At 43.0% G+C, this 25,569-nt stretch overlaps 1 protein-coding gene and 1 non-coding gene across 2 annotated transcripts in view; one reads left to right on the top strand and one right to left on the bottom strand.

Moving 5' to 3' along the window:
* ANO2 (anoctamin 2) overlaps positions 1-25,569 on the top strand; it is a 350,630-nt gene that overhangs the window by 15,483 nt on the left and 309,578 nt on the right.
* On the bottom strand, positions 15,174-15,276 carry LOC126008489 (U6 spliceosomal RNA). Its single transcript, XR_007495817.1, has one exon. It is a non-coding gene; the product is annotated as a U6 spliceosomal RNA (small nuclear RNA).

Here is a 25,569-nt window from a genome sequence, read left to right as displayed (position 1 = left end):
GTGGTTCTGTAGGATTACATGGGATCTCATCTTGCCTTAAGACCTTTTCTTTTAGTCAGTGGGTAGGTCCAAGTTGGCTTCTCTCCATCCATGTTTTACTTTACTTTCCAAATATTTTGTTTTCCCTATGAGCTGTATTGACTTTCCTTCCCATTTTCAGAATGAATGAGAATGACATGGACTGGACATTTCCAAAGAGAAGAGGGAGAGGGACTTGGTGTCTTGCTACAGAACAGAGCTAATTGTATCGTTCATATGCCGATGGCTTTTTTTTTTCCTGGTCTCCCCTGACATAAGGTCTCACAGTTTCATTTCTTTGACTATGATGATTATGGTTTTGAATAATACTGCTTGCCATTGTCATGAATTTTGGCAATAGCCATTTTCTGTCATTTGCCAAATATTTGTGCGTATTTGGTGCACATTCTAAACTTTATTTTACTTTAAAAAATAGGTGGGGTTGGAGCAGTGGTGCAAGTGGTAGGGCATTTGCCTTGCATGTGCTAACCTAGGATGGACCACAGTTTGATTCCCGGTGTCCCATATGGTCCCCCAAGCCAGGAGCAATTTCAGAGCACATAGCCAGGAATAACCCCTGAGGGTCACCGGCTATGGCCCCTAAACAAAAAAAATATGGGTGAGGGGTTCCCAAGAAACACTCCAGAGGTCTAGGGGGTCACTCCCTAATTGGGCCAGAAGATTTAATGTTCAGATCCAGTAATGAAATGCTGTTTGGGCCCAGTGGTGCTCCAGGGTCTTTAGAAGCATACTAAATGGTGCTTAGGAGGCTATGTGGTGCCAGGATTAGAATTTCAGGGCCTCATACATGCAAGGTATGATGAGTTCTGTAACCCCCTAGGACCCTGCCCGCAGGGTGGACTGAGGATCACGTAGTAATTCGTGTGTCACGAGCGGGATCCGACCTGAAAGGAAGGAAAGAAGCTGAGAAAGAAATGAGCTCAAGTCAAGCTGGCTGATCAAGAGCTGAATTTATTAAGGCAAGACAAGCTTATATAGTTCTACAGCATAAGGAAGTAGCTTTCAGTACTTTTCCATGGTATAGAAAAGTAGGGGGGTCATACAGGATGGACTTTCCAGTTTTACAACATACCCTTATATCGCATAGACTTATATCGCACAGACATTCTTTCACAATGGTAGCTTAATAGGATGTGATCTTATCTTAGCAACTCAGGCGGTTTACTGGGACATCTGACTTGTTTGGTTAACATTTCTTTTAGGTCCAGGGGGTAAATACCACAGTGGCCGCCTGTCAGGTACACAGGCCTTTGGTTTCTCAGGCATCAGAGACTCCATTTTGCTCTCTAGCTCTAACAGCCTCCAACAGAGTTCCAGCCCTTTGAGTTATCTCTTTGACTCCTAAAATGAAATTGATGTTATCATTGCGGGGAAAGGATAAGTTGAGATTTGGTAGTGTTCAGGGGTTATTCTTGGTCTGGTACTCAGGGAACCATGTGGGGCTGGACAGAGTAAGCACATCTCTAGCCCTAAAACTGATTTTAAAAGAAAAAAAATTACTAATCTCATCCATGGAAAATCAAGACCACCAGCCACCAGCTCTAAATAAACAAAACCACCCAAATAAGCCATATCAGAAATAGCATCACTCATTCCCAGCTGGATATAGTTGGTCACAGAGGTCTGAAGTCAAGAACCCCCTTCCTATTTGTTAAGAAGCTTGGCTAATGTCAGAAAGGCTAAAACCATATTGGCAGCAAAAAGAGGTCTTATCTTGTAGGGTAATGGAAAAAGGATTTTCACATTATTAAATAAATTATGTCCTTCTCTCTCTCCCCCCCCCATTAGAGGCAGGCAGTCTCTAAGAGGGAGGGAAGAGGATGGGAAGCAAACTGGGTACATTGGTGGCAGAAATGTGCACTAGTGAAGGGAAGGGTATTGGATATTTTATGACTGAAATTCAATCATGAACAACTTTGTAACTGTATCTTACAATAATCCAATTAAAACTTTATTTTTAAAAATGAAGATAAAAATTATGCAATGCACTGTTATATATGTCCCAAATCTTATGCTCCTTCTATATTTGAGGAGCTTCACCCCAATGCTCCTCCGGACATTATTTGGCCTCAGAGAGAGATTACTAAGTGTGAGAACAGACACTCACATTTGCTTGTATTTTGCCAAGTGTCTGATACCTTCTAGGTATCAGCATTGGTTGTGGAGTGGATTACAATCAGCCAGTGTTGCAGAGACAATGAACCTGAGATCAAGGTGAGAAACCTTGAATGGATATTGGCCGGTAAGAATCTCCAAAGATGGTGAAGATATGTCGCCACCTTTCCTTGTATTCTCTTAAGGCATCTAGGTCTTCAGCACCCTAGTTCTCCTTTTCTCTACTTGCACCCTCTCCCACCCATTCTTTTCCAGGTTTACCTGCATTCTCTTATCTCTTTCCAGTCAGGGGAAAAATACTTTAGCAGCCTTCAGTTCCCTCAGAGCTTCCCACCCCAGGAGAGGAATGATGAAAGGAGGGGGGCAGGCAGGAAGTGGGAGAGAGAGTGGGGAAGCCATTACATTCAGATACAGTGATTGGGTCACTGTTGAGGATACTCTGGTGACCTGCTGGAGTTAGACTGATGAGCTCTAGGTCCCTCTCAGCCTTTCCTCCCTCTCAGCCTTTCCTTCCATCCTTCTGGTCTCTCCATTCCTTCCTCGCTCACTTTCTTGCTTTTCTTTCCTTTGTCTTGCTCAGTTCTGTTAGCTAGTTGAAGGCACAGAATGATAGCTTTTATAGAACTGATGACACTTGTATTGAGACCAAGTAGCTCTCTGTTGTGTATGTAAATATTTGGGGGGATTACTATGTTACTCACCCTAAACTGATTGGTGATTGTGCCCTACCCTAGGGTGTGACCTGGCATTCTGCCCCCACCCTAGGGTAGTACCTGATTCTGCTTCCACCATTGGTTGGTATCTGATCCCAACATTGGGTGGTACCTGACTCTGGGGGATAAAAACAAGGGTCTGTGGAAGGCCGGGGCTTTTTGGCTGGAACTGAAGCTGAGTCTTTGGACTTCAGTCTTGTCCACCGAATAAAGCGAATATTTCCACGAGCCTGACTGTCTGCGAGCTGTTTACCTGCCGTTTCACCTCAGAACCGTCGGCTAGACAGGGTGGCAGACGCGTGCTCCGAGCTGGAAGAGAAAGGCCTCATCCTCCATCCCACCATCAGTCAACTTCTTCAGGGGCTGACTTGCTACAGCTCTCCATGATGCATTGATCATTTTTTATGGGATGCTCAGAACATATGGACCTAGCATGCTGTGTGAAGGTGATTTCTTGGGTTTCTGCCACAGGTGGGACCTCCAACCTTAGCACCAACACACAGAGACACAATTTTCCATAGCCAGGAAGTCAAGACTGGAGTTCAGTACTGATGATGACGACGCTGGCAGTGGGATCTTCTTTCATCCAGCAGGAGTCTCTTTGGGTTGCAAAGGACCACTTGTTCTCTCCTTCCTGTCATGAAGCCTCCACATTCTGGATGCTTCCCTCTATGAGCCTCTTCTTGCTGCTTTTGTAATGATTTGTGATAACAAATTCTTGGCCAGGGCAGCACCAGTCACACATCCAACCTTTAAATTGCCTTGTGAAATATATACTGTCCCTGGAAAATATTCACGAGGTCACTTCTCTTGGGCCAGAAGAAGCAATCACTGCTCAGAGCCAGTCTTCTGCTTCTCCAGAAACAGATGCTGCTATCTGAGCTTGGAAAAGGGAAGGGAGAGTTAATCTGAAGCCTCCAGCAATTGTCAGCAATGAAAACAGGGTCAATAGCAGAGTGGGATGCGTCAGAACAGGAGTTTTATTTCTCTGCTTCACTGTCTGCACTGACCACTTTGTTCCCTGGTTCAAGTGGAAGGTCCTTGGTTAAGAGAATGGCAGATTCACTGCAGTTTCCTTTTAATTACCGCTTGGGTTGTGTTTGTGGTGAGAATCAATCTGCTTTGCACCACCCCTGAGACATAAGGGAGGGTCTGGAGCCAGCTTCAGCAGAACCTCCCAGGAGGATATCCTGGGGATGATGATGCAAGAATTGGAGACTTGGGGGACACTTGGGGTGATGTAGGGTGCCAGGGGTGTGGTATCAGAAGGGAACTGTGAGCCTCTGCTGGGGAACAGGGCTGGCCTGCCTCATGGGTGTGTGTAGTGGTTGGTGGACAATAGGCTTGTACTTGAGTTTTTTGCTCACTTGTCCAGTCCCCTGACATCTACTTTTAGGTCATTCATCCTGACCCTTCCATCTCCTTCACCTGCTTTGCAGCAGCTGCATTTGAATTGAGGGGGGGGGGTCAAAGCTTGAGATAAGGGTGTGATTGGGTAATGGCAAACAGAGTATGGTCTGATGATCTCAGGGAATTGGGCTCTTTCCTTTTTCATGTCTCCAAAGGGGACCCTCTTATCTCACCTGACATTGAAGTCTGGTTTTCTAACTATTGGCAACATTTGGGTTGGGACATTCCTTGTGTGCTGAGAGCTCTTCTGGATTGAGAAATGGGGACAAGAGGAAAAGATAGTCAACTAATCTGGACTAGTCATTGAGGAATGGAAGAGACTGCAGGCTGATTATTTCTTGGGGTTCTGCAGTTTGCCTCCTGCCAGGGGCCAGCTCCTGAGCTCCTGGCGTGAATGGGCCTGAAGCAGGGGCATCACAAGGTTTAAGAAAGCAAGATAGATGTAAGAGAGAAAAGCATGGGGTCAGGGTGCTCTCAGCCTCATACACCAAAAGCCTGGACTGTCCATGACATTCCATGTTCATTCTCTTAGACCAACAATAAACAGAAGAGCAAGGTCAAACACAGACAGACTTTTGCCTATTTATGCTACTCTGACAATGTTAAGTTTTTACATATCATAGAGGATAGTAACAGATGATTGGTGCAGGGGTGTATTTATCTCAAACGAATCTCTTTATGAGAGATAGCAGAGATAGCAGAATCCTTACCAAGAAAGCTTTCCCCATGTGGCATTAGATTTTTTTGCAAAATAAAGCACTTATCCAGTTTCTGTTCTCAATCTAACTAATCTTTTTTTTTTAAATATTTTTTCTTTATTTAAACATCTTAATTACAAATATGATTGTGATTAGGTTTCAGTCATGTAAAGAGCATCCCCTTTCACCAGTGCAACATTCCCACCACCAATGTCCCAAATCTCCCTCCATCCCACCCCACCCCCACCTGTACTCCAGACAAGCTTTCCAGTTCCCTCATTCATTCGCATGATTATGGTAGTTCTCTGTGTAGTTATTTCTATAACTGCACTCACCACTAATCTTTTAAACTAAGCTACCTATTTTGTAAGGGCATGCATATCCAACAGCTCTTCTCCCTCCAAATAAATATTCAGGTACACACACACACACACACACACACACACACAAAACCCCTCTGGATATGGTAATGAGTATATATGGAGCCAGTGGTTGTTCCCATGAAAGTATGCTTCAAGAGGGGAAAAACCCTGAATTTCTTAGGCCACAGGAATTCCCTTTATTCCCCAATACTTACTGTGCCTATGCAAAAAAAAAAAAAAAAAGTAGGGGTAACACCAATCTCTGCCACTCCAGCACTCCTTTTTCTTGTTTTGTTTTGTCTGTTTTTAATATTTTTTCCTTCTCTTTTTTCTTCCACTTTTTTCTTTCTTTTTCACTCGTGTTGATATTATTTGGTGATTGTTTTTTTGGCTGGGTGCATTTTTCTTTTCTTTCTTTCTTTTCTTTTCTCTCTTTTTTCTTTTTTTGGTAGTTGCTACCAAATTTTTCTTCTCTTTTCCTTATCCCTTTTATCTCCAACAGAATCACATAACTTGAATCATTCAGCCTCATAAATTGAGGGGGGGAAATGATGATACCAGGACCAGTCATATGAACATGTAGTGAAAATAAAAAATGATCAGACTTGAACACCAAATCCAATGTTGTCAATGACAACAGAATAGATACCCAATCTACAACAAGCTGTAAAGTGGAGACCAGTTACACTAGTATTCTGGGGGTAAAGGAGGGGGATATGGGATACATGCTGGGAACAGGGGTGGAGGGAGGACAATACTGGTGGTGGGAATGCCCTTCATTCATTGTCACTATGTACTGTAAATAATCTGTGAAAGACTTGTAATACATTTCGATCACAATAAAAATTTATTAAAAAAATTCAGGTATCTTATAGAGGGTGAGTGGTTGCTCATAGCCTCCCACATTACGTATTATTTCCCTCTGCTCTTCAGATACGCATTCAGTCCTTCTTCTTAGCCTAAGTCAAGCTGAATGAGACAGAGACACCAGTGCTGTCTTCCTCCCAGCACTGAAATCCTCTCCAAGACCACAACAGCATAGAGTTTGAGCAGTGCTGCCAACCCCGCCCAGTCTGGGTAATTGTGATTGTCTTCAAGGGCCTTACTGTCTACACCTATCTATCTGTGTCCATCACAAATGTCTTGCTTGCTGACAAGAGCCAAGAAGGTAAGGGAGGGAAATGTTCTTGAAGAAAGTCCTAACGTCAAAGTCAAGAATTTGGAACACCACCCCATTTAAATGCCCAACTCAGTCTCAGGGGTGGGGGATGTCAGGCCCACTGGTCATAGTAGGCCTTTGAAGTCTGTTCTGTGGTCTGGCCTTGGTGTATGGTGGGCCAGACACACAGGCTTCTTGCTGGCAGCCTGTGGCCTGTCTGCCTGTGTTGTATGGCTAGTGAATGATATTATAAACATTCACACGGCCCTTGGCAGTGAAAAAGGTTCCCCACCCTTGCCTGAGTGATGACAACCTTAGACAAATCGTACCATGCCTCCTGTCACTTCAGCTTTCTCATACGATCTGTTGGAAGGTTTTCGAGGAAGAATTCTTCATGTTGTCAAGGAAACAATGATTAAATGATATCACATAGGTCAGAGTGTCTGGAATGGAGCCTGGAATATGGCAGACGCTTTGTATTAGAGGCTCTTCCAGTTCCTGAATGTTAGGTCCAAAGGTCTCCCAAAACACGTTTTGCCTTTCTGGCCCTCTCTGTTGACCTGTGTATAAATGAGAAGGACTTTCCTGCTGAATTCTATGTTCTTCCTCTTCTGGCCTCACTTCTGGAACCTTCAGGAGACTCTCCAACACCTGTTCCCTTACTAGATGGTCTGAAGAGACTGTTTTAATATAACTGCTGTATTTGGGGGCCAGAACAATAGTACAGAGGGCAGGATGCTTGTCTTGCATGCAGCTGACCTATGTTTGATCCTTAGCATCCTATATGGTCCCCTGAGTTCTGTCAGGAGTGATCCCTCAGCACAGAGCCAGGAGTAAGCCCTAAGCACTGCCCAAACCCTGCTGTTTTCTTTTGAGGGGAGACTCTGGAAAGATATCTCAAGATCACAGAACAGAGCCCTTTCCAGAATGCCGAGTGGCCCCCAGAAAGACTTGTTGAAATAATAGAGAACTTGGCACTGCTGGGCTCATAGACAGTTTTCTTTATCTTGGCACCCTGCCTGACTTGAAGATTAGCCTACAGCAGACAACAGTGTTCTAAAAGTGATCATCCAGGTCAGAGATGGCTTAGTAGGCAGATCATGTTGGAGGCCCAGGTTCAGTCCCCTGAACATCACTTGGTTCCCTGAACATCACCAGAAGTGACCCCCAAGAAGCAATAATTGTGGTGAAAAAACACACAAAAATGCACATTCAAATTTTACTATTAGTTTTTGTATTCTGGGGCTGGAGGGAAAGAACCAGTGGATTAGAAGCTTCGGGCCCCAGAGATATGATTCCACTGAGAGGCCCTTAACTCTTTCCCTCTGATTCATTATGGGGTCATTATGGGGACAAAAGTAAAGTAAAGGAGTCAATATAAAGTTAGTAATAAGCTTATTACACTGAGATCTTTTTATTTTTGGGGGGGCGGGGCACACCTGGCAGCACTCAGTGATTACTCCTGGATTTATGATCAGAAATGGCTCTTGGCAGGCTTGAGGGACCATATGGGATACCGGGGATCAAAATTAGGTCTGTTCCAGGTAGACCATGTGCAAGGCAAACACTCTACTACTGTGCTATCACTCTGGCTCCTCATTAAAGTGAGGAATAGGAAAATCAATTTCATTAAAATTTCTCCTTCCTTCCTTCCTTCCTTCCTTCCTTCCTTCCTTCCTTCCTTCCTTCCTTCCTTCCTTCCTTCCTTCCTTCCTTCCTTCCTTCCTTCCTTCCTTCCTTCCTTCCTTCCTTCCCTCCCTTCCTACCCTTCTTCCTTCCTTGTTTTCTTTCTTTTTCTTTCTTTCTTTCTTTCTTTCTTTCTTTCTTTCTTTCTTTCTTTCTTTCTTTCTTTCTTTCTTTCTTTCTTTCTTTCTTTCTTTCTTTCTTTCTTTCTTTCTTTCTTTCTTTCTTTCTTTCTTTCTTTCTTTCTTTCTCTCTCTCTCTCTTTCTCTCTCTCTCTCTCTCTCCTCTCCTCTCTCCCTCCCTCCCTCCCTCCCTCCCTCCCTCCCTCCCTCCCTCCCTCCCTCCCTCCCTCCCTCCCTCCCTTCCTTCCTTCCTTCCTTCCTTCCTTCCTTCCTTCCTTCCTTCCTTCCTTCCTTCCTTCCTTCCTTCCTTCCTTCCTCCCTCCCTTCCTTCCTTCCTTCCTTTGGTTTTTGGCCATATCTGGTGATGCTCAGGGGGGTTACTCCTGGCTATGTGATCAGAAATCGCTCCTGGCTTGGGGAACCATATGGAACACTGAGGGATCAAACCGTGGTCCATCCTACGTCAACGTGTGCAAGGCAAATGCCCTACCACTTGTGCTACCACTCCGTCCCTGACACTGTTCTATTTCTAATTGGGACTCTCTAATCTCAGTTTTGTTGGGTGCAAAGCACCAGTGTCCTGTTTTTGACGTACTTGTGTTGCAGTTGTCATGAGCCCTAAAGGGAGGCAGGGCAGACCTGCTGTGTGTGGTCTCTGGTGCTGGAGCCTGGCACGCTGAAGGGAAGTTCTTCTTGAGGTCTAACCTAAATCCCTACAGAGCAAGCAGATGTTGGTGCAGGTGTAGGTCAGACGGCATGCATTTGATTGGTCCCACTGGGTCGAATGTGCGTGGGGATTTGTCTCGGGAGCCTCATTTTGAGGTTAGGTGATGGCGCCCACAAAGGGACTGGAAAGTGTCTTCCTCGGGGGCCCAAAGAGGAGAAGGAGTTGGAAGATAAAGAGAAGGAGGAGGAGGAGGAGGAAGAGGAGGAGGAGGAGGAGGAGGAGGAGGAGGGTGCCAACATCTTGGACCTTCCCTCCCAACCTTCCCGAGCTTTATCTCAGACCTGGGACAGGCCCTGAGACTCTGGAATTTCGCTTGTGAAAGTTTGGGCTTTCTGGTTGGCTCAGGCACCCTCAGCTCCTGGCTGGGCATAGACAAGCAGGCTGGCTTGCTATTTTCTATAAGAACAGCTTGAAATGGGGCTGGAGTGGCGGTGCAGTGGTAGGGTGTGGCCTTGCACGCAGCTGACCTAGGAGAAATCTGGTGGTTCAATTCCCCCCCCCCCCTCCGCGTCCCATTTGGTCCCCCAAGCCAGGAGCAATTTCTGAGAACATAGCCAGGAGTAACCCCTGATCATCACTGGGTGTGGCCTCAAAACAGAAACAACAACAGAACAGCTTGAAATGTCCTGATGCTCTGCCTCCTGCCCTGGGGAAAGAATTCTTGGGTGCCAGAGTTCCTAGCCCCCTCCCAGGAATGACTCTGCCTTTTCAGCACCTACTTTTCTGGTGTTCACCCTGAGAAGTGAGTCTTTCTCGAGTCTGCCTGGAAATCTCTCTTTCTTGCCATCACCATGTCCAACTCCACATCAGTCCGACCCCTAGGGAGGCCTCGAGCAGCTGCTCCATCCACCCCTCTTCCTTGCTCCTTGGAGGCGAGGTCTCACCTCAGTGCATCCAGTGCGTGAGTCCCCGAGCAATTTCTTTGTCACCAGATCACGTTGCAAGCTTCTGTCCAAATGCTGTCTGGCTGCTTCCTGTTCCAGGCATCTCCCTCCCACCTGAGTATTTGTGTTTCTGATTATTCCTCCCCAGATGCAAAGGCTGCATTTTTTCCAGGTTGAATCTGCTTCTCGTTACTTCCTGCCTGGGGTTTGCTCACATCGCCAGGTCCTTCTGGAGGCCCCTGCTGCTGTTGTTGCTGCTGTAGGCTTTTGGGGTGGGGACATGTAGGTTTGGGGAAGTCAACCAGTATGGAAGCTGGAGGGGGGACAGGCACTTTCCCTGCTGAGCAGATCTGCACCCCAGCTGAAACCAAGAGTTCCCCAGGAGGATTGCAGAACTGATGAGCACTGTAAGCATGATGTGTTGCTAGCAGAGTGACCCCTGGAACCTGGCCCCAGCTGTCTGCATCCCCTTTGCTTCCAGAGCTGAGAACAGGAGATGCCTTGGCTCTTTCCAAGGAGCCAGTGCCCGTTCGAATGAAACACTCAACACATGCAGCTGGATCAGGGGGTCGGGCTCTGCTGTGTGTGTGGCCATTTCCTGTTGGCAGGATGGCAGGAGGTCATAAGTTAATGGGGGAGAGGGGCAATGAGTGTGTCCCTGAATCTTTTTTCTTTCCTTTTAGAATTTTTTATATTCTTTTCTATTTTACTTTATTATCAGTTCTTGGTAAGTAGTTTTCTTTTTTGTCAGTCCTGGGAAGACTTGGAAGAGTTGGAAGGGGGTTTTGAGAGTCGTTTTGTTTTTGCTAATGGAAGATTTTGTCACTTTCTCATATGTGCAAAGCCTTTTATTTATTTACCTGTTTGTTTATTTACTTAGTTTATGTATCTATTTTTCATTTGGGGGAAGGTACTGGCTCTGTACTCAAGGCTCACTCTGATGGTGCTCTTGGGACCACATGCAGTGTTGGGGATCATTAGATACAAGTGCCTTATTCCCTGTACTTTTCCTCCAGTTCCATCCACAAGGCATTTTAAATCATCCTTTGACCTCCATAGGGGAACATACTGGGCATAAAGAGATCAACCCATGGTGATTAGTAGGGATTCAACTGGGTGTCTATTCTGACCACCCTGCCTTCTGCTGTCCCTGTGTCTTTTCTCTTGACCTTGAACCAGAGCTAGCAGGTCAAGATAGTTTAGGTACCTCTCTAGCCTCCCAATTTAACCCAGAGATGAACTTGACTGGGGTAGAAAGAGCAGGGAGCAGGGTCACAGAGATATCCCGAAGTGGAGCAGCAAATGGAAGTTTTTCCAGATTAGATTTTGGGACTCCACTCTTCCTACCCTTCTAATTATCTTCCTCTTTCTACCCCACTAGTCTTCCTGAGTTCCGAAAACGTGATAGTTGTGAGGACAGTTGTGTGGATAGTTTCTCCAACGACTCTAATGAGTTTAGAGGCATTTTAAAATTCATCTGGGGACATGAACAGCTGCAGCTTGAAGCACACACACACACACACACACACACACACACACACACACACACACACACACACACACACACACAGACTATGTGTCTTCCACTGCCCTGCTGCTCCTCTTCTTTCAATCTGCTGATCTAGGAAAAGTGTACACCTCCCAACAACATAGAAACAGAAATGCAGAGAAATGATCATTTGTGAATGAAAGGAGATTAGCTGGCAGAGACCATGCCAGGGGATAGTGCGGACATTAGAACACGTGTCTGGAGCCTGAGAGTGAAACTCTTTACAGGACAGGTTTGCTTTTCTCTTCAGAGAATCTTCAACTTCCCTGGGGAAGGGTGAGGGGACGGAACAAACATTTGTGGTCTCCTGAGTCTTTGGCCAGACTTACCGTCTCTTCCTCAAAGGATAGTGAAGTAGCAGTGATTGTGAAATGATCATTCCATAGAGGAGGCAGTGAGAATTGAGGGGCTAGGATGCCATTCAGGGGAGCTGTGTATTTCCCATGATACTGAGCAGTTTTCTGAGTGGCCCTCAGGGCCCAGTGGTCTTCCTGAGTTGAGGATCATGGTCCCTGGTCTCAAGGGGCCATGAAATTTTCTGGGAGTGTAGCTCCTCTCTCCCTGAGAATGCCTATTTCCTCCTCAGAAGATGGAGAGCATGCCATTTGGCTCATTGACTGTGTTAGAATTCTGACTAAAATCAAGTTTCCAGTCCTCTGAGTTGACACAGAATATGACTGTGAAGGAGATACTGGAAGGCCCATCACAAGGCAAAGTTTTGATCAGAGAGAATGGTAGTTACCTCTGTGCAAAAGTTGAGAGGCATAATTTCAATATGACACACATTTGGCATGTTTTTGTGTATGTGTATGTCCTGCCATATTTATTAATTTCTTATGGTAGCAGCTTAGTTTTTCTATATTACCTTTCCCACTGTAATTAGAATCCCCCCATCTTTCAACCTTTTGTCTTCTCCATGTGTGACCTGCTTGCTCCTCTACGACATAGCTAGACATAAACACACAGTTTAGAGGAATACCACTAAAGAGAAATGTGCATATTGGACATGTCCAGATCAGTGAGTTATCACTAAGTAAAGGCACTTTGGAACTGGTCTCCAGGTGCAGAACTAGAGTATTTCCACCCTTCAGAAGCGCCCCCCACCCAATGTTGGGAATCTTCCCAGTCATGGGCTCCCACCCAAAGGTCTTGATCTTCTAATTTCTGGCATCAAACATACATTTGGCCTGTCTTGAACTTTATATATAAAGAGAAATTTTATAATATATCGCTTGCATCTGGCATTTTTTTTTTTGCTTAGTATTGTGTGTGTGATTCATTGGTATTGTTGTTCATATAATAGTTTTTTTTCATTATTCTAAGGCAGTTAGTTGTCTTGTTGTTTGAGTGGACCACAGTTTATTGATTCATTTTACTGTAGATTACAAACAACACTGTTATGAATGGTAATAAGTCTCTAGTGATTGTGTTTCTGATGGAGTTAGATCTCAAAGTTTAATTGCTGGGTAATAGTCCATGTATATGTTTTGTTTTAGTTGGCATTACCAACCAGTGTGCAAAGAATGTGTTCCAATTTATACTCTTCATTAGCATTCGTATCCTTTCCTTCAGTATTCTGGTTAAACCCTAGTGCTATCAGTAGCTTTATTATTATTATTATTATTTTGGTTTTTGGCCCACACCCAACTGTGCTAAGGACTTACTCCTGGGTCTGCACTCAAGGATTCATCATGGTGGAGCTTGGGGGTCCCTATAGGATGTGGGGAATCAAACCTGGGTCTGCTGCATGCAAGGCAAACACCTTATCTGCTGTACTATCTCTCTGGCCCTATCAGTGACTTTGATATTACCTTTTCTGATACATATGTAGTAGTATGTATTATAAAAACCTTAGTGGTTTTAATTAGTACTCTCTGATGACCAATCAGATGAAAGCTTATTCAAATGATATATATATATGATATATATATATATATATATGATATTATTGTAAATCTTCTGACAATGAAGACATATATTCTTGGTTCAAGTCTTTTGTTTAAGATCTACTTTATAGATATCTTTTTTTCACTTTGTAGTTTTTCTTTCACTCTTTCAATGTGCTTTTCAGGGGACAAGAAGATCTTAGTCTTATTTTAGTTTAATTTATTGATTTTTTTTCCTTTATGATTAGGCTTTTTGTACTCTGCTTCAGAAATCAGCACCAATCTAAGTTACCAATAAATTCTTTAAATGTGATATTCCAGACATTTACAGGCTCACTCTCCACATTTAGATCTAGTCTACATAAAATTGATTTCTGGTTGTGCAGTATGAGGTGTGAGTCAAGTTCAAATGTTTCCCCATGTGAATATCCAGTTGATCCAACATCATTTATTGAAAGAGGTTTCCTTCCTTGCAGCTCCGCTGTGTTACTTGCTTCATAAATCATGGGTGGTGGTTGCTCCTGAACTTTCTATTTTATCCCATTGGTGTGAATTGATTATTCTTGTGTGAATATCTTATTACCTTAATAGCTGCGCTTTGTCATGAGTATTTTGCAGACTTCCAAAATAATATCTACCTACTATTTCCAATTCTTTACCTCTTAATGAGCCCCATCAGTCAGCCTTCCTTCCCGCCCCTCTGCCTTAAATATCTGTGAACAAATTACCAGGGCTCTCCAACTGGTGCTAAATCTACTAGAATATTTAGAGTTGTCAGTGAAGTTTACCTTTGAGCAATGCTCAGCCTAGTTGGCCATTCCTTCTTTACTCTCTTCCTAGCTGCCCCACTTACCTGATTTCCCTCTGACTTCTCTGGCCACTTCCTCTAAGTCTTGACTGGGTAATAATAATACGTAGTTGTGATTTGTAAAAGTCCAGCTAGTCATTTCAAGATGTCATATGACTTTAAAGTGTTTGCCAGGCATTGCAGGGATCTCTGTGACCTTGAGTTTACCACTTGTGGATTGTCTTTTTTCATAAAAATATTTTCCTGCTTTTTCATTTTTTTGTCATCCTCAATATTTTTAAGGCTCTATTCTGGACATTTCCAGCATTCTATTATAAGGGCTTCGGTAAATCCTTTAGTTATTTTAAATTATTCTTTCTGGCTTCAGACAACAAGTTTGGACAAGCCTTTTGTGGATTGTGATTTGTATATCCATTTTCATTGCTAAGTCTGTGCTCTAGGAGTCTAAACTAATAAAATGCAGATCCTACCAAGTTGCCAGTTTGAAACTCCGGTTTCTCTTTAGATGGTGTAAATCTTTTGCTTTTTACCAAGTTGCCAGTTAGGGTCATGGATCAAATTGTTTGTTTTTTAAAGTAGACATCATGATATTTAAGGTCTGAGTCAGTTCAAGAGTAAGCCACATTTGAGTTCTTTATTTTCTAAGATCTTCCTAGAGTCATCCACTTTGCTTGAATCCCCCTATCAGTCTTTGACTAGAGTAACAAAGTTGGCCTCTGTTACTCACTTCCTACAACTGCGCCCCTGTTTGTGACCAAGAGAGGGGGTGAGGTGGAATTGAGAAGGAGAGAGAAAGAGAGAGAGAGAGAGAGAGAGAGAGAGAGAGAGAGAGAGAGAGAGAGAGAGAGAGAGAGAGAGAGAGAGAGAGAGAGAACTAGTAATAACTGTAATTTGCTCAACCCAATTGGAGGCCCATTTTCTCTGGCCAGATGTGAAGGTTTCTCTCCTTGTAGCCTAGAATGCAAAGGCATGGAGGAAAGAGAAAGCTACAGAAATGTTCTTTTATGCCTTTTTTTTTTTAAATGTGGAATGCTTCACGAATTTGCGTGTCATCCTTGTGCAGGGGCCATGCTAATCTTCTCTGTATCGTTTCAATTTTAGTATATGTGCTGCTAAACTTCCAATTTCGCAAGGCAGAACTTGAAGACTTCTGAATTTCTCTTTTGAGGTTGTTGATTCTCACTTATGGGGTTTGGATGACTCTGTATTAAGAACAAATCACATTCTATATGGGATAAGTTCAAATTCAATTCTTCCCCAGTCTTCCTGCTATGATTTACTGTTTGGTTTTCTCACATACCTGCTTCATGCATCCTGGCTAACAGGTGTTAGATCTGTCTTCAGAAGAAGACACAGGGAATGTACTTACTTAATTTTCTCTGGAATTGGAGATCCTGAAGGGCTTTTCTTTAAAAACTATATTCTAAGTCTTATTCTGAATGTCTGTGGCTCAGTTCAACTCAGACAGGGCCCGAGAATTTTTGCTTTTAACATAATCCCAGATGGCATTCACGTTTCTTGTCCCAGACCACATTTTGAGAACCACTGACAGAACATATCCTTGCATAAAGGTGGGAGAACTCTTTATCCAGAGTAGAATATAAGTCAAAACACTTCAATTTATTAACTTTAAGTCTTAAATAGTCCCAGGGTGAAAGGAGTGGAAAGGCTTTGACCAAGTTGGTGAAGAGATCAACTCAAGAAAGCATTTGTGGAGTTTACTATAGATTATTTGGACAAATACCAATTAGAGTGGAAGATTTCTTAAAACAGAAATTCAAGGGGCCAGAGTGGTAGCACAGCAGTGGGACATTTGCCTTGCATGCAGCTGAGCCAGGATGAGCACAGATTCAATCCCCTATGTGGTCGCCTGAGCTAGGAAAGATTTCTAATGCAGAGCCAGGAGTAATCCCTGAGCACCACTGGGTATGACCCAAAACTCTCCCCGCTTCCTCTCCTCAATATCAATCCAAGTTGCCAAAATGGAAAGCAATATTGTAATGGGGATTCCTATTATTATTTTTTATTTTTTGTTATTGTTGCTTATTCTTGATTCTGTGCTCGGGGATAATTCCTAGTGGTACTTGGAGGGCCTTATGTGGTGCCAGGGGAGATTGAGTTAGAATTGGCTTCATGCAAGGCAAGTGCTTTATCCTTATTTTCTGGCTTAAATTTCCATCATTAAGATATCTGCTTAATTTAAAAATTTATAATTTTAAGAGAAGAAGAACTAATAAACTTCAACCATTTGCTTAGTGGTTTGGCATTGAATATAAGAAAGACCTAAGTAAAGTAAATTTTCAACTCAATTCTGAAAAAGAAAAGGCCGGTTGGCCAAAGAATTCCAGTTATTCATACCATCTTGGCACTGGTAGAAGTTCAGAAGGTGGGCAAATAGATGTCCTATACTTTTAAATATATTTGGGTATTTGATCACACCTGATAGTTCTCAGAGCTATTCCTTGCTCTCTAATAATGAGTGTTGCATAATGGCGCTCAGGGCATTGTATAAGGTACCAATTACTGAATCAGAGTTGGGGTGACATGCAAGACAAATGCCTTACCTCAAGGTTGGCATTGCTTTGTCCAGTGGATTGCAGGATCAACATTGTAGAAAAATATTAGGCCATTATAAATTATTTAGAGGAGGTAAAGAGAGGAAGACATTGGATATTAGGATTATTTGGAGATATACCCTGAATGTAGGGAAGGGATATGATGTCTCAATGACAACAGAAAGTAAACCCAGGAAACCCAGATGTTGTTTTTACTTGATGAAGTATGTTTAGGAGACCTGGGTTTTGTTTGCATGGCAGCTGCTACAATAAGGTACAAGACCAGAGTGTTTCCTGTCACTGAAAAGGGGGTCAGCACATTATCATATCTATGAAGGATGAATTGGACATTCCCTTGTATTGGAGACAAAGAACATCACCAGAGAAAAGACCCATGAGCCCATCTTTGGATGGAGACCACAAAGATGTTTTTCTGCCACAACTTGGTGTGCTCATTTAAATTCTGTAAATTCTCCTCCTCTGCCACCCTACCAATGATCAGCTTCTAGATTTGAATGGAACTGCCATTAAATGACATATTCCTTTCAAGCCTGAGGATAAGGGTCATTTAAAATCCCAAAGACCTAACCAATACTCCCAGGACTTGAACTATTTCCTGAAGGATTGAATGCAAGTGCCTTTAGGAAAATCCTAGAAAATACAGCTGCTCAAAAATGCTTCACTTCTGATGATGGTATTTTTAAAAACAGGGTTATCTGTCGATCTAGTTTCATAGCTCGCCCAACTTAGTTGGTTTACTGTCCCTTTTCAGCAGCCTCCAAAAAATTGCCTTATTTAAAAGCATAGAAAGAAAGCACTCCTGAATGGCATCCAAGCTTTCTACCACCCCGTAGATTATACCAAAGCCACCCAGGTCTATAACAATGGTCTATTTTGACATATATGCCTCTGTGTTGGGCAGTGGAGATGGGAAGAGTATCTTCTTATAGCCCCCCTCCCAATAGAAAATAGTTACCATTCTCTTTGTATTTCCAATGGGACCAGCTACAGTTATTGTCATTATTTGTGGGATTAATGGGATTTATCTGAATTTACCCCACTCAGGATATGCCTTGATTGATTGGAAACATCTTTGAATGTGGAACATAGGATTGGTGTTTAGATCACCTGGTCCCACCTCCAGGTGTTGCTTTTTTGCTTCAGAATAAATTCTTGAATTTGGATGAAAATACTCTCTTGCATTTCAGGACTTCCAGAGCTTGCTGCTTCTTAGGAGCAAAGGGCAAATGTATTGGAACTCCTGAAATCCGTTTCTTCTTCCTTGTGGATGTGTGAGTGTGTGCGCGCGCGCGCGCGCGCGTGTGTGTCTATGTTTATGTCTATGTCTATGTTATTTTCTAGATCGACATTCACTTCTAGACCCGCGTCTCTCCAATGTTTTGGCTTTAGAACCTGAGAATTTGATTCTATATTTATTTAAACTTTTTTTTAAAGTTAAAGAAACATGATTTACAAAGTTGAGTATTCTAGCACCAATCCCTCTACCAGTGCCAAGTTCTTTTTTAATTTTTTTTTTTTAACCAATGTTCAAAAATTTCCTCCTGCCCCTTAGCCTCTCTGTTACCTCAACAGGCACATTTTAAAGTTTGGTGTTGTATTTTGGATCTCATGTTTTCAGTGTTGTTGAGTCAGTCTGTGTTTTGAACATAGAGCTTTGCCACCCCCCCACCCCCCCCACATTTTTAATCTATCTGAGGCCCTTGAACTTTGCTTCCCTTTCTTATCTTCTTATTTTTCTTGATTTATTTCCTTCTCTGTTCTTCTCTTCCTGTGTCTCTGGGGTCAAGGATGATCTAGGCATCCAACCCTTTACCATTTATTTCTTCACCCAATTATCCTGCATACTACAGACAAGTGATATTATTCTATGTTTGTCCTTCTGGTTTACTTCACTCAACATGCGATCTCCCATTTCTATTCAGGTTTCAGCACATTGCATGATTCCATTGCTCCTTGCAGCTGTAGAGTATTCCACTGTATATGTAGATCACATAATTCATACTTCACTCATCTGTTTTTTGGCACCTAGATGAGGTGCAGACTTTTTCTGACTTTGTCCTGTGGAGGCAACCAGTGGCTTAGAAAAGCTGTCATACTGGAGGAATGAACTTTGTGGTCCCTAGAGGTCATGCCATCTTCCCTAGGCCCTTTGGGGAAATTTTCCATGCTGCCAAGGACTCAATACTGGTGGGAATTATCACCTCTGGGCCAAACTGGTTTTCCCAAGTTGCAAATCTGAGCAGAGAAGACAAAAAAAAAATGAGTGGAATTTTAAGCCCCAGGAGCACAGGCTAGAGAATGCCTGATGAGTCCTATTTTCCATCCATGTGCTTGCTTTGGAATGTACACAGAAGTATTTGTCTCTGATTGTTGTTCACTGGTGAATGAACTCTTTCATCTCAGACCCTAGGATCTGCATCATTGGAATTGCTGCACGAGGCCCACAGACCACCAGGAGGTGGTGGAGAGACTTGATGGACAGTTTTGCTAAGGAAAAAGTTACAAGCTAGAGAGAGAGAGTTCATAGCCCACGAGGGGAAAGAGCTGGGGAGAAGAGGAGGGAAATGGGGACAATGGTGGCAGGAAATGTGCACTGGTGAAGCTGATGAGTGTCGAACATTGAATGACGGAAACTCAATCACGAACAACTTTGTAACTATCGCATGGTGACTCAATTAAAGAAATGATTTTATTTTAAAAAAGAATAAAAAATGTGTACTTCCATATTTAAGCAATAGGATCAGTAGAAATTATATTTCTTAAAGGAAGGAGATACTTCTCATTTAGGAACTGATTTAAGGGGTTTTGTTTTCCTGTTATTGAGAAACTCATTCTATCATTCCTGGGTGAAGTGGAGAGAGAGGAGGTCCTAGGCTTTCTAGTAGGTCATTCTCTGAGAAAGGAGATTCAAAACACTTAAAGACCAAATGGAATGGAGTTAAGTTTAATGATTAAATTGGCTTTATTAAATGATTCATGAATAAGGCAGCCTCTTAGCAAGAACAGAGAGCTACAAGAAGTGGCAACCCCAACTTTTGGTTTTTATTGGGGGGGGGGATACCTAGAAGTTGCTTCTGGAATATTTGAGAATAATGGTAGAACTTAAACCCAGATCTTTGACATGCAAAGCATATGCTCTAAAGATGACCCCAAAGAAAAAAGGCTTGTTACAGTTAGAGAGATGGAACCTGGGCTTTAACAAAATAAAAGAAAACTATTTCAGGCAAATCTATCATGCCTGAGAGAGTACAGAGTGTGTGTTTATGGGGTTCTCAGAAAGGAGACTCCCCTGAAATTTAGTTGTAAACTCTAGACTTAGTTAAAAAATATTCCATTTTGGGGAGAGGCTGAAACTTCCCTTGGGTGAGGTAGTGGGTATTGGTGAGACTTGGCATGATTGACTCCATTTTGAGCTTTTTTTCCCCCTTATTAACAACACTTATATTTGGTGTGTATATGAGTCAGGGAGTCTGGGGTCAATCTGTTGATGGTCCACCACTGAGCTATTCAGTTGTTGTAAGGCTTATGGTCTGCAGTACTAGGAAGCCCCAGAGCCACCCAGGAAGTGCTTAGGGTTCTCCAAAGCTACCTTTATTCCCTGGGCCACACCCAACAGCACTTTGGGATTACTCCTGGTTCTGTGCTCAGAAGTTAGTCCTGGTAGGCTTGGGGACCATATAGGATGCCAGGGATCGAAGCTAGGTCAGCCACATGCAAGGCAAACGTCCTGCCCGCTATGCTATATTGTTCCGGCCCCCAAACCTATTTTTGCTGGAGTCACAGATTGAACTTGAGTTGGGTGTGTGCAAGGCATGTTCCCTATCTGCTCTCCTAATCTTCTCAGTTTTAGAGTTGTGTTTTCTTTGGGGGCCAATCCCAGTTGTGTTCAGAACTTAATCATGATTTTATGCTCAAGAGATCATTCCTGCAGGAACTTGGGGGACCAGATGTGGTGTCAGAGATTAAATATAGTTGTCACATGTAAGACAAGTGTCTTACCTGCTGTACTATCACTCTGATACTCTATTTTAGGGTTTTTAGGGGTCTGATACCCATGAACTGACAGAATCCCCCTGACAGGCTTCCTGGCCTTTGAATAGTGACCCATGCACATTTTTAGCAAGTTGTTTTTTGAAGTCTGCTTGCTTTTTTGTCCTACTGTCCCCTGATGCTTTGAACTATTTGAAGGCTGGTAAAATTGACAGGTAAAACTCTTACTTGGGGCCAAGAAAACCTGGAATTCAATCCCAGTGGAATAGCATAGAACATTTTCTGATAGCGTCAGAGATATGTTTGTTCCAAGACACTGCATGGTTCTCTGATTCTAGAGTAGCTTCTGACCATTGCAAGGCATGGTCCCTAAAGCAGCCCCCCCAAACCAAACCCCACCAAACCCCAATTTTAATATCATTAAAAATTGACATTTCCTTCCTTCCTTCCTTCTTTCTTTCTTTCTTTCTTTCTTTCTTTCTTTCTTTCTTTCTTTCTTTCTTTCTTTCTTTCTTTCTTTCTTTCTTTCTTTCTTTCTTTCTTTCTTTCATTCTTTCTTTCTTTCTTTCTTTCTTTCTTTCTTTCTTTCTTTCTTTCCTTTCTTTCTTTCTTTCTTTCTTTCTTTCTTTCTTTCTTTCTTTCTTTCTTTCTTTCTTTCTTTCTTTCTTTCTTTCTTCTTTCTCTCTCTCTCTTTCTTTCTTTCTTTCTTTCTTTCTTTCTTTCTTTCTTTCTTTCTTTCTGTCTGTCTTTCCTTCCTTCCTTCCTTCTTTCTTTCTTTCTTTCTTTCTTCTTTCTTTCTTTCTTTCTTTCTTTCTTTCTTTCTTTCTTTCTTTCTTTCTTTCTTTCTTTCTTTCTTTCTTTCTTTCTTTCTTTCTTTCTTTCTTCTTTCTTCTTTCCTTCCTTCCTTCCTTCCCTTCCTTCCTTCCTTCCTTCCTTCCTTCCTTCCTTCCTTCCTTCCTTCCTTCCTTCCTTCCTTCCTTCCTTCCTTCCTTCCTTCCTTCCTTCCTTCCTTCCTTCCTTCCTTCCTTCCTTCCTTCCTTCCTTTCTTTCTTTTCGCTTTTAGACCATACCTGTTGATGCTCAGGAGTTACTCCTGGCTATGTGCTCAGATATCACCCCTGGCTTGGGGGGACCATATGGGACGCTGGGGATCCAACACAGTTCGTTCTAGACTAGCACTTGCAAAGCAAGACACCTTACCTCTAGTGCCACTGTACTGGCCCCAAAATTTGACATTTCCTAACCACTGAAGTGGACATGTGAGTAGCATGTGTTTGTGGAATGACTGTGATTGAGCACAAAAGATCATGATTTTAACCCATAGAGTTTATGTCAGGGAAACAGAAAATAATTCACATCAAGAACTTTGAATCATTGCAAAAGACTCTGCAAGTTGGTGCCTCTCTTCTCTGCTTTGTCTTTCTCATTCTTTCATTGCAGGACTGGACAGGAGGCTGGGGATGAGAGGTGCTGGGAAAGTGGCCATTGGATGAGTAAGAAAACTATCAGAGTATGATCAAGGTGGCTTAACTATAGGGCCAGAGATGGGCTCCTCAGCATGGTGGCCTCTCCTAGCACAGCACACAGGGGGCAAATTTTCTGAGGGCAGAGGAAAGGTCCCAAATCCTAGGGTCCAAATTCCAGCTGCCTCCACAAATGGGTATGAAGCATGCAAGGATGTGTCCAGGCCCCTTTGGGAGTGATCACCTTGAATCATACATTTTTTACGGAGGTGCTGTAATGTCAGCTCAGGTTACTGACTTGAATAATTAAACATTGGAAGGTGGATCTTGTCCTCACCTGTATTTCAAAGAAACCACCATCTCATTTCATTGTTGGGGGCTATTCAAGTCACTCCTCACTGCTATGGATATTATTCATTGCTTAGGCCTTTTCTGTGGTCTTATTTTACCCCAGGTTCCAAGCCTAATTTTGGGGGAGTGGTGGAATTTGTGTCATACCCAGAGGTGCTCAGGGCCTCCTTTGCCTTGTTGCTTGGGTGTCACTGTTGGCAGTGACAATTGTTTCCATAGTTGTTGTCCAAAATAAAGTGTTGGCACTCAACACTCAAATCTTGACCTTCTGCATACCAGGCCCTGAACCTATTTTTCATTGACTATAAGTTTCAACAAATACGGGGGCTGGAGTGATAGATAAACACAGTAGTAGGGTGTTTGACTTGCACGTGGCTGACCAAGGACAGACCCTGGGTCTTGATCCCCAGCATCCCATATGGTCTTCAAGCCTAGGAGCAATTTCTGAGTGCAAAGCCCCGGAGTAACCCCTGAGTGTCACCGGGTGTGGTCCCCAAAAATCAACAAAAGAAATTCAACAAAATATAACATGCATAAGTGTTTTGTAGCTAAGTATATAAAGAACATATATAATTTAAAGATAACACATTCTTGACCAATTTAACTCCTTTGAAGTATACAGTAATGTGGTATCATTACGTTTTCTTTTTGTTGTTGTTGTTGGGGGTCTTGGGCCACACCTGGCTGTGCTCAGGGGTTACTCCTGGTTCTGTACCCAGGAATTATTCCTGGTAGTACTTAGGATATCATATGTGACACTGGGGATTGAGCCTGGTTTGACTGTGAGCATGGCAAACTTCATATCTGCTTTACCCACTGCTTTGCCCTTCTTCCTTTTTTTCTGGCTGAATAATGCTTCAATATCTTAGCCACTACTTTATTTTTTTCATGGACATGGGGTAACTCTTCATCTTTGGGCTGATGTAAATCTTCTTAGAACCTGAGTGAACATACTTACTGTTTATTTTTATTTATTTTTGTTTGTTTTTGGGCCACATCCAGTGACGCTCAGGGGTTACTCCTGATTATGCACTCAGAAATTGCTCCTGACTTGGGGAACCATAAGGGATGCTGAAATATCGAACCGTTGTCCATCCGATGTTAGCTGTGTGCAAGGCAAACGGCTTACTGCTCGCACCACCCCCACTCAGGCCCCTGCCTTCTTTTTCCTTTTGAAACTTACTTGGGCAGCTTATCCATGTTGACTGGAAAAGCCTACAAGAGTTGATCTATCTGACACTCTCTCCCAAACCACAAATTCTGAGCCCCATCAGGACTCTATTTGGGTTCCTCTATGTCCTTGCTGGACATCTCCTGGCACCTGTGATGATAAGCTTTAAAGTTCCTAATGTTAACACTCTGTGCGTGGAGGGGACCGTTGTACAAAAGGGAAGCTGATGTGGCTTTGAAAACCAATTAGCTTTGGCAGGAACAGACATCAATTTTGAGAGTAGTTGAAAAAATTAGATAAAGAGGCACGCCCAGGTAATAAGTTTTTTGGGGGGAGGGTGTAGGGAAATAAAACAAGATGAGGGTTAAAGAAAATTTCAAGTCACAGCTCTGAAGCAGCCCCAAAGGCATGAGAGAACCACCAAGAGAATGTTGGAACCAAAGAAAAGGAGAAGGCTTCAGAGGAAACAAAAGAAATTTTTCTTGTCATGGCAAAGAAGTGGACAAGGCATCAAAAGGCCCAACACACTTCCTCTTAACAATGCCCCTAGAAACCTGCTAGAAATACCTAGGTGGGCTTCTCCCCATTTTTTTTTTTTTGGGGGGGGGAAGTTTGGGGAAAACTCAGCTATAAAACCACTGTCCTTAAAGACAAAGTGGTAGACATTGAAGGTTTTCCACATCTCCACCTGGAATATGCCCTTTTGACTCTCTCCCTTCTGGAGAAGCCCTTGTTCTCCTCCTTGAGCAAGTAACCCACCTTCTCTCTCCCCTTATATTTCATATAAATAAAACTTTGTTAGTTTCAGCAAATCTACCACTCATTGTCAAAGGCTTGGGACCATCCTGAGAAACTAGATAATCCTCACTGTCATAATGAATCAATGAGTCATTAAAGCCCCTAGGTCCCTTGCTTTTTATTTTTGGGCCATACTTGGGCTCTACTTTGGCTTTGTGCTCAGGGGTTACTCTTGGTGAGCCTTGGAGATTGAACCTGGGTTGGCCACATAAAAGACAAAGCATCCTACACTACTGTCTGCCATTCTAGTCCCAGATCAAATGACTTTACTTTGCTTTTTATTTCCTTCTGACATTCTTTTTATGGAAGGGAAGACGATGACTCGGAACACCCCTGAGGAAGTTAGAATTGACTTTCCTTTTCCTGTAAATAACAATTCCTCACTCCAACTTGAGTCCATGATTCCTGGAGAACTTGGGTGTTGGACCGAATTCCTATGCAATAGACTTCATTGCCAGCCTGCCAATGGGGCAGTGTGGATGTGAGCATTCATGCCTTTGCAGGTGCTCTTGTCAGACTTGACCAGCTCTAATGTTCTTGGCATCTTCTGTGAGTGACCCAAGGAGGTAGAACAGGAAGGTAGTGACACTATCCCCTTGAGGCTACCTTTCTCACTTCCTATTTCATCCCAAGTCACCTGCATGATACTATTGTGATCTGGATCATAAGCCAGATGGAGTCAGGACTAATCAAACTAGGGGCTTTAATGACTCATTGGTCAGTTCCATTGCCACTCAGGATGTTTTGGTTCTCAGGACCATTTCAAGAACCTGGATTAGACTATGTAAACTTGGTGGATAAGGGCTTAGAGGCTGTATTTAGCTGGCTTGGGTTTATGTCTGGACCTCTGCTGTTTGCTGTTGAGCATACGACCTGAATTTTTGTAGGCCTCCTTTTACCCCATTCGTCAAGCAAGATTAGTGCATACTTGTGAATTTGCTGGGATATTAAATTAAAAATGCATTTAGAGCATCAAAGATCATTATCATCTATCCCTTTTCTTCCCTCCACTTCCCTTTGGTCAGTCTTGTCACTCATTAAACAGCACAAATCTCAGACATTGGC

Source organism: Suncus etruscus, chromosome 4, assembly GCF_024139225.1.
Source record: "Suncus etruscus isolate mSunEtr1 chromosome 4, mSunEtr1.pri.cur, whole genome shotgun sequence".
NCBI lineage: Eukaryota > Metazoa > Chordata > Mammalia > Eulipotyphla > Soricidae > Suncus > Suncus etruscus.
This window is presented reverse-complemented; position numbering and strand designations above follow the sequence as displayed.